A 15,710-nucleotide genomic window follows, 5' to 3' on the forward strand; every position below is an offset into this window, starting at 1 on the left:
ATTAAATACTATACTTCTGTGTACATTTACAGTATCAAGGCTAATTATTCAAGAACTTCTTTCTCATAAGTGAAACAACGTAAAAATAGATAGGTAGTAAGCCTGATTCCTCCTGTGTTCTTCAAAATGTAGTGATGAAATGTAAAGAGATGCCATTTCAGACTTGTCAAAACCATACTTCATGATTTCACTCATTTTTTCATAAAATGAATGGTAATGACCACAATTAACTTAGGAAGTTTTTCATACCCATTTAGTTTTAAAGTAGATATGGAAACATAACACCATAATGGTATTTCCTGTCTTCCATACTCCGTGCAGTTTAAGAAGAACCATGTGCTTAGCCTTAGAAAAATACATTGAGTATCAGAGCAAGACTATCCTGTGGAGGACCTCAAACATCAAGGTGAGATTAGACCTTTATAAAGAAGGAAGGATGATATTATTAAAATTTCTGAATAAGAAGAATTACATTATCACCCTGTTTGAACCCCTTCAACTTCACATCACCCAGACAATAAAAACTAAATTCCTTAATGTAGTTTACAAGATCCTCATCAGACCTTTCTAACATCACTGTTGACATCCATGCTACCTTCCCTCTCTTGCTATCCTTGACTTCTCTGTATTGTTGAAGATGTCAAACTCCTTCCCACATCAGGGCTTCTGAACAGGACATCACCTGTGCATGGAACACTTGACAATCTAGCTCTTCTACACAGTCATTTATTTTTCTTCTTTTTTTTTTTTGGTGGTACTAGGGTTTAAACTCAGGGCCTCACGCCTGCTTGGCGTGCACTCTACCCCTTGAGCCATTCTGCCAGTCCTACATCATTCTTTATAAAAGTTATCAAATCCATAATTTTTCTCTAATGTATCTCCTTTTCCACTAGAACATAAGGTCCATAAAAACAAGGGACTTTACCTGTCTTCTTCACTACTGTGTCCCCACAATGTCTGGGTCATCACATCTTTATGTTAAAATTAATCTTAGACTGAATTGCACAATTGTAATAAGACAAAATTAAAGAAGTTTATCTGGCAGATAACTCGTAAGTGGGTCAGAAAAAGAGAGATTGAGTCAAGCAAACCCAAAAGGAGGCTATTGTAGTGAACCAAGCAAAAGGGAATAAAGATTTAGACTAAAATTTCAGGAGTAGAAAAAGAAAGGAATGGACAGAAAAAAATTTTAAAAATAAGGAGAATAACTAAGGAAGTTGTACTTAATTTAAGAAATCCTTCAAAATAGGACAAGGAGATCAGAGACTCGCATTGATGGCCAAAAAGAGAATGAAATGAAGATAAACGATTTGGGGAAGAGGAAGCACTAACTTCATTTTGTGGACATGTTGAGTTTACAGTACTAGTGGAACACGCAAATGTTCAAAATACAGCTGACTAGAGGTTATGGCTAAAGATACAAATCTGGGAGTAGTCAGCAAAGCCATGGAACTGAGTGAGCTCCAAAAGGGAGAGTAAAGAAAGGAATAACTGAAATGGGGTAAAAGCTAGAATTAGGCGACAGGAAGAGGAAGGAAAGCAGGAGAAGCCACAGCATGAAGCACAGGGAGTAATGCTGAAAAAGTTTTACAGAGTAGGTGTTGAATAGTGTTAACTAAAAAGTCAGGAGGGTGAAGACTAGAGAGAGGCCAATAGCTCTATCAAGAGATCACTACCAACCTTTAAGAGTCAGTATTCTCACTCTTGGGGATATACCCAAAAGACTGTGACACAGGTTACTCCAGAGGCACCTGCACACCCATGTTTATTGCGGCACTATTCACAATAGCCAAGTTGTGGAAACAGCCAAGATGCCCCACCACTGACAAATGGATTAAGAAAATGTGGTATCTATACACAATGGAATTTTATGCAGCCATGAAGAAGAACGAAATCTTATCATTCGCTGGTAAATGGATGGAATTGGAGAACATCATTCTGAGTGAGGTTAGCCTGGCCCAAAAGACCCAAGCCTTGTATGCACATATGAATAATAAAGGAAAAAAAAAGAGTCAGTATTCAGCATAGTGTGGTAACAGAAACTAAACTAAAGATGGTAGGGCTAACCGATGGTGCCAGATTTTGTCATGCTGCTCAGAATCACACACAATTTAAAACTTATGAATTATATATTTCTGTAGTTGACCACAGGTAACTGAAACCACGAAGAGAAAAACCATAGATAAGGGGCACTACTGTACTGAGCATAATCATTTTAGGCTGTTTTCTTCATTACCTAATACTTTGACTCAGGTTGCCTTTTTCTGGGAGTCTTATATTACAACAGCTTTTCTTTTTTTAAAACAGGTGTAATCCTGAATGGTTATGTTGTCAACAAAAATTTTCCCAGTTGGTTTGCCCCACCATCTGCATTCTAGCTTCTCTTACCACTGACTCTTAAAGGTTCATAGTGACCAAGGGAAAGAAACCAGACTTAAAAGAGTATATCCCATATGTATGCATGTAATGTATGTAAGTCTGTTTATGTACAGTTAAAAATAACACCAAATGAATCTACACTATTAAAAGTTAAGGTAATGGATGCCCTTGTGAAAGTTGAGTGGAAGCTGTGGTTTCAGGGCTGCTGATCATGCTTTGTTGGTCAATGTGAGTGCTGATTACAAAGGTGGCTCACTGTTATCATACAGAGAAAGAGAGAGGGGGAGAGAGAGAGAGAGGGAGAGAGAGAGAACATGTTTCCAAAAGTGGGATGGTTAGAGGAGAATAACAGAGGAGAGAAAAAAGAAGAGAGTAACAGAGGGTAAGTGGATAATACTGAAATGTATCACATCTGTGTAGGAACAAGACACAATGAAACACACTGAAAACTGTTGAACAATACAAGGGAAAGGGTAAGGAAAAGTAATAGAGGGGGTTAGAGTAATTAAAGTACAATACATCTACAGGTAAAATACCAAGGCAAAACCCCAATGAACAATGAACAGACCACTTAAACAATGAAGGACAGGAATGTAAAACAGGTCATGTCAATGGGAGGGGAAGGTAAATAAAGAGGGTAAAGAAGGGTGACTATGATTGAGGTGCTTTCTATATGTGCATGAATATAGAACTTTGAAACCTGTTGAAGTCATTTTAAGAAGGGGAGAAGGGGAAGAAGGAGAGTAATGGAGGTTATGAACCAAACCGAACTATAATATGGAAATGTCACAACGAAACAAACTGTATAACTATCGTTTGCTAATAAAAAAAAAACAAAAAAAATATGGCTCACTCTGAGATAACTCATCAAGCTGTACTCTTATGGTGCGTGTGCATTTCTGTATGCATATCAATGAAAGTTTAAAAAACAAACCAACACATGGAACCTCATTAGAAGAGAATGGTGAGACGCTCTCTGGTCTTCAGTCATAACCAGAACTTCACTTCCAGTGGCTGAGTGATGGCAGGAAGTCAACATAGTCTTCTCTTTACTGAGGAGTTGAGACCAGCAGTACTTAAAGGATAATCCATTTTATAATAGAGAGGGTGAATTTAATCAAAGCACATTATATGCCTGCATGGAAATATCATGATGAAACCCCATTGTACAATTAATATACACTAATAAAAATGAGAAAAAAGGTAATCCATCTTCTCATGTATTATATAAAAAAGGAGGGTCTTGAGCCATCTCTCTTGGGCCCACTGCTTTCTTGGGGTTTATTTTCCTGCCTGTGCTTTCTTTTCAATAAAACTTTATTGCTACTTTAAAATAAATAAATAAGATAGTTTTTTAAAGGAGCCACAACTAAGATGCTTAGCTACTCTGATAATCTTAACATTTTTCAGAAGGCTCACATTTTCTAATGAATTTCCATTGTTAATTTTTATGTATTTGTTGAGCCTGAGTGTTAAACCAGAGAAAATATTTAAAGTTTTCCAGTCTGCCCTATACAAATGATATGACCTGAGCTAAAACTAGAACTTCAAGTGAGGCAAACAGAAACACTGCTTCCCTTGTGTGCAGAAGCTTTTACAGCTCTTCAACTTCGTTATTTCTCCAACTGGCCCATTTCATAAAACATTCCATTTTTTCACCTGCTTCAAGCATTAATATGGACAAAAGTTTTCCACCACATTTGAACCAAAATAATATGCTCAAATGTGTAATCCTGATAGATATCCACCTTGTCCTTCACATACAACTACTTGTATAACCATATATTTAATTATTCTAATTTTGCTAATTTAAAAGTTACTCAAGTCTGTTCATTTTTATGCTTGGAGGCTGTTTAAAAGTGATTACACATAGCCTTCTCTATGCTTTGGAACACATCCTTACTGCTTAAAAATGTTCACGAGGGACAGTCTTGCAGCTAAGTACATAAGGTCCTTGCAGTTCCCCAGGCTTTGCAATCTTTTATGTCCAAAACATAAAAAAATGAACACTATGGGTTTGTTCCCTTTTCCTTCCACTAATTGTTATTGATGCTTACTACATTGTGGCTACCTCCAGGACTCTTTAGAGAGTCTGAAATAAACTAAATAATTCCGAGGTTACCTGTGAAAAGGAAGAAAGTCAATGCTATAATCATTGTGTACCCAAAGTACAAAAGGGTGCCTGTCATGCCTGTGTTTTGAAGTTTGGTAAAAAAAAAAAAAAGTGATGAACTTCATACATAAAAAAATAAACAGATGTAAAACTACAGGTTAAAAAAGGCTCTCCACCATCAACGATAATCCTGCAAAAAGAAGTAGCAAAAAAATTACTTTCAGGTGAAATTCTAACTATAAATAGGTTAGCAATTATTGTAATGACAAAGAACACAAGCTACATTCCATAAGATTGTGATTAAAATAAAAGAGGAAGTTTTATAAGAAATTTATAAAATACATAATGCATATCCTGCTTAAGGTACCCTAACAATCGTAAACTCCGTTTCTAGAGATCCCACGTTTGACCTGTAGGCCTAGAGTTGTAATGTCTGCATGCTTTCATAACATTGCCCCTCATCCTTGGAAGGCATTCAGGTCAGCTTTGCCATACTAGCCAGACTTGTGTTGTGCCTTATGATGCCTCAGACCAAGTATTAAAAAGATTACTATATATTGGGGCTGGGGATATAGCTCAGTGGTTTAGTGTTTGCCTCGCCTGCATGAGGCCCTGAGTTCAATCCCCAGTACCACAAAAAAAAAAAAAAAAGATTACTATAGAAATTTAACATAGATTCTGTGGTTGATGGAATTTTCTTTCACTGGCTAATTTCAGGACTCATGGAGGACATGACTGAGGTCAATACTGCAGGTTGGTCTCTCCATGCCCCATGGACTCCTACTGATGACAATATTATTGCAAAGACACTGTGGCCAAAGGTCCTGGGCATAGACAGTACAGAAAAGAGTTAACATAGCATGTCTGAGACTTCTATTTTTAGCAGGACCTGCTTGCATGGTCTGCCCTTGGCTTGTATCTGGGAATTTGGCATTTAATCATTCCCTGACTGATAAGATTGGTTTGCTATACCTACACTGTACAGTGTGATTTATGGTGAACACTTACTTTCCTTTGGGGAGTCTGGAATTTTTGTAGTTGCTATGCAGAGGGTGCCTATGTGACTAGTTCCCAATAAGACCCTCGGATGCTGAGTCTCTAATGGGATTCCCTGGGCAGAAACATTACACATTTATTACTGCATTTTTCACTGTTGTGGAAAGGAGCCCACTCAGTAGACTCCCTCCTGGGAAGGAACAGCATAGGAAGACTGGCTGGATTTATCCAGGCTTCATCTATGTCTTTTCCCCTTGTTATGCTGTTGTGTATCCTTTTTGCTTAGTCTCACAAGTACTTCTAGTAAATTACCAATGTTCCGGACCCCCAACACATTTTCTAAGAAATAAAAACATGCCCATTACATGCTTAATGATACATGTTTTATTAATAATTGTTGCAGATTCTCGTGATAAAATGGACTGTAGAATTAACAAGCAGCTAAGTATCATATACCCGTAATTACACGTTTATCCTTAGACTAATAACTCAAGAAGAAAATGCTGTAAAACAACACACACACACACACATATATATAATAGTCATCTCCACAACTCTCCATTATCACCTTTAGACACTCATATTTAACTACCAAAATAAGAGGGATTATGGGATTGAAAAGAGCAACATACTCCGCTACCACCTTAGTTATCCAAATGACATGAAAGAAAAAATGAGGATGTAGTTTTAAAAAAACTACTTATGGTAATAAAGAAAGGAAGAGAAAGAAAGACGTTTTGCAGCAATCTCAATCACACAAAATACAATTTTGGCCAAAGCTGCAAAGAAAACTAATTGTTCAAAAGAAAACATCACTGAATCAGGTCTTTTACATGTCTAAATAGCAAATCAGTCCATTGTTTTTCTGTTAACTGAATATTATTCAGCAATTATAGTAACCAGCCAGAGAGAAATAGTTCTCTGTATCAATTTTCCATCAGAGTGGTATTAACCTGATAGCTGCATCAAAGTCAAAATGTGTCATTAGGAGAACACAATTTAAAAACTGATCCCCAGTTTCACAAAGCACACAGTTGACATTTGTTTCAATTCCTTTGTCAGCAGACTTCTAATTTCAATAAAGCAAGGTTAGAAAGCTTAAGGTGCATTAGCATTGTATGTCTTTACCTCAGCACACAAATGAAAATAGCACAGCAGAACTGTAGCTTCTGAGCAGTCAGAAGAACTAAAAAAACTAAGAAAAGGAAGTGAAACATGTAGTACATCTGATGCGACCTGAAAACAAAAGGGAGAGATTTAAAACAAACTTTAGCAGAATGTACAGAAAGATCAGTACAAATCTATACAACAGACTGTCAGGCACTTCTCTAAACCTTTATCACTTTATTCCAAACCTCCATCATCTACCAAATACAAAAAACAAAATTTCCTTGCCTATGTAGTTACGGGTTTGGACCATATCTCCTCTAGTCCAAACCAGTATTGCTACTTACCCCTGTTTCTCTGTTCATATACTTAAGTTCACTTGAAACTCATCAATATTTCTACAATTTTCTCTATATACATTTTAAAATATAATTTCCATTGTAGAAATGCAAAATTGTAAATGCTGTAAATACCAGCAACTACATTATATGACAGAAAATAAGAGAATCAAATGCCACTTTGCCTTTGAAGCTCTTTTGACATTCATCCTCTCTAAATTTGTCTTCATTACCCAGCATAGATAATTTTATTAAATAACTTTCAAGCATGAATCTTTTTTAAAAAATATGGGTGTGGATTATATTTAGGTCCAACTTTGTAAGAATGAAGTCATTCCCTTCACTGTTATAGAGCTGAGCTGACTAAGTTGGGATGCATAACATACATTTCAAAAAGCCATCTGGAGATAAAGTAACTGATGAATTGATCACTACCCCCATTTTAAAGTATCATGTGACATAAACACCCGGGTGTGAGGATGAATGTTAGGGAGAGGGAGAATCATCTCCATAGGCAATAAATATATGCAAACGGAACACAACAAGCTCTTGTGTAAGCATACGCAACTTGTACATACAGCTTTTCACAGAAATGAAAATTAATTCATGTAAAGAACATTTTAGCTTTCACTAAAACATCTGGAAAATATGGTTACTATAATCTGTTCTGCAGCATGTTAAATATTTAGTTGCTGACAAGGTAACAGATTTTATTGTTTATCTTTCAAACAAATTTGTCACAATGGTGGTTAAAAAGTGAATACTTAATGTACATGATTAAACCTAATTTTGAGGACTTGAAGCTATGGTGTGAACGATTGCTCTGGCACAAAAGTATTATAAAAACACACTGTTGTAAGGGAGGGGGTGGGGGCAGGGGGGAGAAATGACCCAAGCCTTGTATGCACATATGAATAATAAAAGAAAAAAAAAACACACTGTTGGCTACTGCTTTTTATTTTATGATGCTTTTGTCCACCTCCAAAATTCCCTCCATAGTAACTCCCTGACTGGCCAGTTCCTGAAACCAGAATGCAGTCAAAAATCAGTAAGAAAAAGGGACAGAGAGTAACTGAATGAGCTGTCACAAGCTAAGACACAAAAACGATTGCACTTTAATCAGAGAACACTATTTCTTATTTTATGTTCATTTTTATCTTGTTTTATTAGAATTCATAAAGCACAATGGATTAAAAGCAGCAAATAAAAAGGTATAAGGAGTGCTGCAGCTTGGCCTAAGTGGTAGAGTGCCTGCCTAGCAAGAGCAAAGCCCTGTGTTCAAATCCCATACCCGCCCCCAAAGAAGGTATAAGGTGCATGCATTCTGACAGCAGAACTAACAACAGACAGAAAGGAAGAAGACAGACAACCATTACTTTCAGCTCAGCACAAATGAAGACCCAAAGCCAATGGTCTTCAAATTCTTTTGCCAGAGGAATTCTAAGTGAAACTTCCCATGGAAGGCCAGTATGCAAAATGGAAAAAAATCACTGCTGCCTCTTCCCATCTTTAGGTACCTCCCACCCAAGCAATCCCATATCCACAAGTTCCAGAAAGTCCCAGTTTGAAACCAACTTCTCTAAGTCATATGGAAAGGCTTAGCAAGGGGTTATTAATTTTTAAAAAGGGAAATCTTTATAGAAATTTCCATTAAAAAGTCACTTTTTAATGGTGTGAATTAAGTCTCAGTTCCCTAGGAAATTCCCTTGGGTCATATTACTATACCCTGGATAAAGCAGAGGTAAATGAAATATTATCATGTCAGAGTTTAGCCTCCTTGTACTAAAGGAAAATTAATCTAATAAAATTAAAACTTTTGGGGTTAGAGGTGTAGCTCAGTGATAAGGTGTGTGCTTAGCAAACACAAGACTCTATGCTCAATCTCCAGGGCCACAAAAAATTAAAACCTGCACTTCTCCCTTCCAGCTCTTTATAAAATATATAATAAAATGTTGTAAATTATAGCAATCCTGCTGGACTGTAGAACACTAGAACTTATTCCTACCCTAACCATCTTTCAGTACCCATTCTCCAACCTCCTTGATTTGATCATAAAATATTATATTACTAGTATTAAATACTACACCACACCCCTTAAATATGTGTGATGATTATGCATCAATTGAAATATTAAAAAATAAAACTTTTGAGATTATGAAGATGCAATACTCACCAAATGCTGTTTAGAATGAAAAAAAGTTGAAGAAAAATACAACCAAAAGGTACAGTGCCACCAATTATGACATCTAGAAGTGATTTTGTAAAGAAGCTCTGTTTGGGAACCTGACTGGAAATTGGGTTTGTGTGAACTGGAAATCGAAACTGTTTGGAAATAAATGAAATGACAATCAGAATAGAATGAAACTGAAATAAATTTATACGGACATATCACAATACAGTACAGAATCTTGAATCTGAACAAGACATGAATGTCATGTGGTCAGGTACTTTACCTTATTTTATTGTTGCTATTTCAAGGGTTGAAAATCCAATGTGTATTTCATACTTATAGAGTGTGAATGAGAACTAGCCACATTCCAGGTGCTCAATAGCCACATGTGGCTAGTGTGTCCACCATACTACATGGTTCACAGCTGGACAATCAATAAGGGTGTTTATCCTTTTTATATCAATTCCAAGGGAAAGATTGGACATAATTTACTAGAAACTGTTCCAATATGAAATAATATATAATGTCAAAAGTGCTCTATTAAGGGAGGGTAAAAGAAGGAAGAAGGCAAATATGGGTGATATACTTCCTATACAAGAATGAATATAGAATTTTTAAAACTGTTGAAATCACCATAAGAAGGGGATTAAAGTAGAAAGGAGAAAAATAGTGGGCATGAACCAATTCAGATTCTAATACATAAATACATGGAAATGTCACAAGGAAACACCCTGTATAGCTATTTTAAACAAACAAAAATGTCATTTTTTTTTACAAAAACAGAGAACAGGAGGGCAGAACAGGTCCTATCTGGAGGATTGGTATCAGTGGGAGGGGGGAGGATGTGGGGAAAGGGTGTAGGAGGGTGAATATGGTGCAAATACTATGTACACATGTATGTAAATGGAAAAATGAGAACTGTTGAATCTATTCTGGGAACAGGGGAGGGGGGATAAAAGAGAATGATGGAAGGGTGAAATCAACTGTGTTAAATTGTAAGAACTTTTATTGTACCCCCAGTACAACAATAATAAAAATAAATAAAGAGGATTACACTTTACCTCCATTGCTACAGATTGGAGGTCAAAATAGGACAATCACACATGAAACTATCTCCAAAGAGTAGATTGTTAAGTTTGTGAATTAGAAGAGCAACATGCAGTAACATAGATATCATTCCTTTGTTGATGCATAAAATAAGTTGTCAGTTAAGGTACATATTTGGGGAAATAATCTCATTAAAAGACAATTGCTTAAGATTTTGAACTTAAAAAGAATTGCCAAATAAATGGAAATAAGATTTTTATTCTATGTACCAATTGCAGCAGAAAATTGATATAAGAAAACTTTATTTCAATTCAAAGAAAAATAGGACAACTTAACTGTGGTCAAACAAGGGAAGGTAAGCACAGATGAAGTAAACTGGAAATAGAATAGAATGTCTCACAATAAAAGCATTGCTTAGAGAGTTTGTATACTGCACCAGAATTCCATGGCATAATTTGACTACAGATGTTGCACATATTTTTCATATATGTGTTAAAATTATGACATTAAAAATGTAGATTTTAACATACATAACGTATTTTTTTGTTATACTAAGATCCTAACTTGGACAACCACTGAGTAATACCCCAAAGGCCAAAATTTGAAAGTGCATAGAATTCATCAGCCTGACTGTGGGATGGAGATAAATTTTTACTTCCATCCAATAACGCAGCTCATAGAGCATAGGAATTAAAAAGACAAGATAATGCATGAGAGAATGAAAGAAAGTAAATTGCTGAAAAAATGATGATTTCTGATTTGTTGATTATGGTTTTCATATATAGAAACTTTTCTAAAATTCTGATTCGTTTTAATAAAGATAAAAATTTAAAGAATTTATATTGTGTTTGGTAGTCTTGCCATGGAAAATATGTGCTTGTTTTTCTACTTTTAACCAGTTTTGCCATGTTTTTGTCATTTGTAGTGCTCTTACAAGCAGTACACACTATACTTATTTCTTACTTTTTAACTGGTTTTTACATTTACTGGTTTTTAGACTGTTTACACTTAATGTGATTATCAATTTATTAGAATTTAAATTCGTCATCTTGGTATTTGCTGTTCCCTTGGGTGTATAATTTGTCCTTTTTAAAAAAAAAATCCAATACTGAATCAACCTACTATGCGTTTTGTTTCCCTGTATCTTTTTTTTCAATTCTCCCTCACTAGTTAAAATATTGTTTTGTTTGCTACAGTTACTTTAACATTTATAATAGGGTTTCTAAACATTAATACTTATTGACAATTTGATTCAAATAATGTTCTTGTGTGTATAGAAAACTTGCAACAACATACTTGCAACAAAATGCTTTTATTTCCTTCAATCTTTATTTTATTGATGTTTCATTTTTCTTTATGTTATAAACCAACAATTTGTTCTTACAATTTCTCAGTAATCATTTGAAGAGTTTTAAAATAATAAAAATTCTATTTTCCCAGTTAAAAAAGGTTCTCTCTTAGAATTTGCCTAAGAATTTATCTCTTAGAATTTGTCAGAAGTTTTCAAAAAGTTCTCTTTGCCAGGCTCCAGTGGCTCACTCCTGCAATCGCAGCTACTTGGGAAGCTGAGATCAGGAGGATCGTAGCTCCAAGCCAGCCACAGCAAATAATTCAAGAGACCCCCCCCCATCTCCAAAGCAACCAGAGCAAAGTGGACTGGAGGTGTGGCTCAAGCAGTAGAGTGCCTGCTTTGAGAGCACCTGCTTTGCAAGCCTGAAGCCCTAAGTTCAAGCCCTGGTCCTGTCAAAAAGAAAGTTTTCTTTTTTCTGCTTTCTATGATCCCATACTTCCCTGTTTTGTCTTTTCAGACATCTCCTCTGCAATCTTATATTAAATCATAAAAGTCCTAACCCCTAATGTGATATTTGGAAATGGACCCTTAGAGACCTAATTAGGTTTCGGTGAGCTTTATATATTCCTCTTTCACTGTGGCCTCATTTTGTCTTTTTGGTATACTATCCTTTTTTCTTATATGTGGAATAGGCTAATTTCAAGGCTTGAAACTGAATAGCACCATTTCTCAAACTATATATTGGCTTTCTACTCCCTTTATAACCTTATTACTTTTCCAACTTGGTTGATGTTGTCCTTCCTATAATATGCTCATTTAATTTTGTCCATCAGAGATAAAAGGAAATGTAAAGAAATCTGTAATGTAGGAAATACCCTCAATAGTGTCTTTGAAAGTGCTACTGCCTTTTGTTTAATTTCCATAACTTTAATTCCAAAATGGTTATTCTCTGTAGTTACCAAGTAGTACTATTTGTATTTCATGTATATTACACACACAGTAAGATAATATTCCAGGCAGTACTCAATGGTCAAAAGCAGTACCTTAAAAGTTTACCTTTTCCTTGCTTCCAAGGTATATCCCACAAAATATTAGTGGTATTGATACTCCAAACCACATCACAAGAATATTTATCAGGGTACTAAAGGAGACAACAACTGATGATCCTTCCACCCAAAGAATTAGATTCATAATGAAGAAATCACCAAAGACAAATCTGAGGGGGAGGGGAGCACCATTAGAAAACAATGTACTTCCAGGAAAATGTTATAGACATGTTTGATATGAATGTCAGAATATTCTTTCGTGGACAGGATATAATGAATTACAAGGTTAAGCCCTAGAAGAATGTTAAATCACAATGTATAAACCTGTTACTGAACTGAGACTTAAACTTGATACCATATGATAGCAATTTATTATAGGATGAAATTTACACATCCTACTCATCTTTGCACCTTCACAATCTAGTAGAAAATAAATGAATAGAGTAATATACCATGGAAAAACTCAATATACACTATATAGTGAACACAATCAAGAAAAAGAAGATATAAAAAAACAGATTTTTTGAATCCTAGACAGAAATAGACTTTAAGATGTCTGAAATCAGGGAGATATTCACTTAGGGAGTTTGAAGTTAGTCATTCAAAAATCAAGAGATCAACTGCTGAGTCTAATGGCTACGTCACACAATTGTTGTGTCTGTCCTTGTTCCAGACAACTTTAACTACAGCTATACAGGTAGATATGGGTGTGAATATGGATATAAGTGTTTTCAAATGCTTAAAATATGAGGTCGAAAAAAAGTAGATTAGACAGACTAAATTGCGGAAGGCTCTGAATGCCAGGTTAAGGAATATAGCCTTTATCCTGTTAGCATCAAGAATCACTGATGAATTCCACAAACCATATACCCTCACCTTCATCTCCTTCATTCACCCTCCCCCTCCTACTAGTACCCCCCACTTGTACCTATTTTTAAATGTACTATTTTACAGTCCTGTTTTTTGTTATTAATATTTAAGTTGATGTTCAAAGGGGTGTCTCAATGTATTCCCACTGTGGGTATACTTCACTTTGGTCCATTCATCCCCTTCCATTACTATCCCCTTACCTCTTACCTCCCACCCCCCATTTTTGAACAGCTTTCATACACATCCTTGTATCCTCTACCTTCAGAGATGTTATGTTTTACAATATTACTGATGCTCTATCATTCTCTTTTCCTTTCCCTCTTTCCCGAGTTTCATGGAGGAGTTCCACTGTCACAAACATGTTCTACATATGAGTTTGTTTATGTGTATATGCTTATTATTTGATCTATCTTCCACATATGAAAGAAAAAATGAGGCCTTTGTCTTTCTGAGCCCAGTTTACTTCACTTCATATATCTATATGAAATAGAACAAAGAAACCTCTTGCAATTGCTTTAAGTGGGGCAGGGAAGGGGTTGAAGGGGGGAGATGGTGGGGGCGATATAACTAATGTATGATATAAGCCTAATCAGAATTGTCACTATGAATCCCCCTTGTACAATGAATATATCTTAATGAAAAAATAAATATAGTATACATTTTTTTAAAAATCACCTGATGAGTGCTGGGCACTGGTGGCTTACGCCTATAATCCTAGCTACTCGGGAAGCAGAGATAAGGAAAATAGTGTTCCAAAGCAGTCTGAGGCAAATGGTTCACAAGATCCTATCTTGAAAAAACTAATCACAAAAAAAGGGCTGGTAGAATGGCTCAAGGTATAGGCCCTGAGATGAAACCCCAGTACTGCAAAAAAAAAAAAATTACCTGATGAAGGAACGTGGTTGATGGACTTCATATACTTATATGAAATAGAGTGAAGAAACCCTTGCAACAGTTTTAAGTGGGGCAGGGAGGGGTTAAGGGGGAGAGACGGTGGGGGTGATCTAACCAATGTTCAATATAAGCCTATTTGGAATGTCACAATGAATTCCCCCCCACCATAAAATGAATACATCCTAATAAAAAAATTAATTAAAAAAAAAGCAACAACATTTTTAAATAAAGCAAAAAAATCCAAAAGACAAATATCACATTTTCTTATATGAAGAATCTAAAATAATAATAATTTTATAATAGTAAAAATAATTTGACATGATTGAAAAAAAAAAGAATCACCTGAAGAGTTTTCACAATCCAACCTGTGATACACAGTGCAAATTTTCAGGAAGCTGAATCTGCAGCATTGCAAAGAATAGGTCTGTGGGAGGAGGTGACAGAGGAAAAGAGCCCAGGTAGAAAGTGGCTGAGAATCTGTATAATGTGCTAATAGTTAAAATATAAAGGGATAGATACAAAGACACAAAGAATTAAGGGAGTTTTGGTTAAACATAGATTGAACTCACACATTTGTCCCTGCTTGCTCCTCAAAATCCTTATCACATTATAGTAAAGGAATTCTAATGGGTCATAAATACACAAGTTTGGGTGATAGGGTTTTGGTTTGGTTTGGTTTCTGGTGGTATTGGTGTTTGAACTCAGGGCTTCGTGTTTGCTAGGCAGGCAATCTACTTCTTGAGCCACTCCTCCAGCCCAGTTTGGGTGATATGGGAGAGAGAATAATAGGAACAAATTTTAGAACTGGATAGCAGCTAGACAAATAGTAATTGAGTCAGTACAACTAAGAAACCAGCATCCCAATTTGTCAACAGGGAAAGCTGAGAGGCAACTGAATGCATACCACAGAACTCCTAAAAGCCCAGGAATGTGCAGGGGCCAGGTCCCTCAGTAAGTATGCACAAACCAGGAGGACTGGCTGAAAGTTAGTCTAAGAAGCTGATAGGCCTACAAATTCTCCCCGCCCCCACATAGCAAAGCCCAATAACATCTCCTCTATGACCTTAGCAGAAGACTGGAGGTTTATTCTCTTGAGGAAGATCCCTGAAACTCGCAAGAAAACTTTACAAAGAAAATCCATCATTGGCATCCTCAGAGAGCTTAGAGGAGATATTGCAGCCATAAAACAAGAAGAGGAAATTTTAAGGACTATTGAGAAAATAAAAGAACTCTTGGGAATTGAAAGTATGACAAGAGGAATTAAAACCTCAATAAAAGGGTTGGGAGACAGAGCTGATAAAATGTCTTAGAAAGCAACATAGAAAAACAGCAAAGAAACAGAAAATAGGCAAAAATATATGCAGGAAAATTAGATGAGCAGCCCAGACAGCTGAGAAAAAAAGCTAAAGGAAGACACAGAAATCTTTAGTAATGTCTTCTAAGGATATTCAGTACTTTG

The 15,710-nt window shown here is 35.9% G+C and overlaps 1 long non-coding RNA gene across 31 annotated transcripts in view; it reads right to left on the minus strand.

The window, feature by feature from the left end:
* LOC141419779 (uncharacterized) overlaps positions 1-15,710 on the minus strand; it is an 83,345-nt gene that overhangs the window by 11,220 nt on the left and 56,415 nt on the right. For 25 of the 31 annotated variants that reach the window (XR_012444499.1, XR_012444497.1, XR_012444495.1 and 22 more), the window contains 3 exons: positions 9,107-9,255; positions 6,617-6,724; positions 3,327-4,682 (listed from right to left, as the gene is read on the minus strand). The exons of 1 other annotated variant lie outside the window; for it this stretch is intronic. This is a non-coding gene — a long non-coding RNA (uncharacterized lncRNA). The remainder of the gene's footprint in view (positions 1-3,326; positions 4,683-6,616; positions 6,725-9,106; positions 9,256-15,710) is intronic. 5 more of the 31 variants (XR_012444474.1, XR_012444471.1, XR_012444475.1 and 2 more) reach the window with 5 other exon arrangements.

Source organism: Castor canadensis, chromosome X, assembly GCF_047511655.1.
Source record: "Castor canadensis chromosome X, mCasCan1.hap1v2, whole genome shotgun sequence".
In the NCBI taxonomy this organism is placed as follows: domain Eukaryota; kingdom Metazoa; phylum Chordata; class Mammalia; order Rodentia; family Castoridae; genus Castor; species Castor canadensis.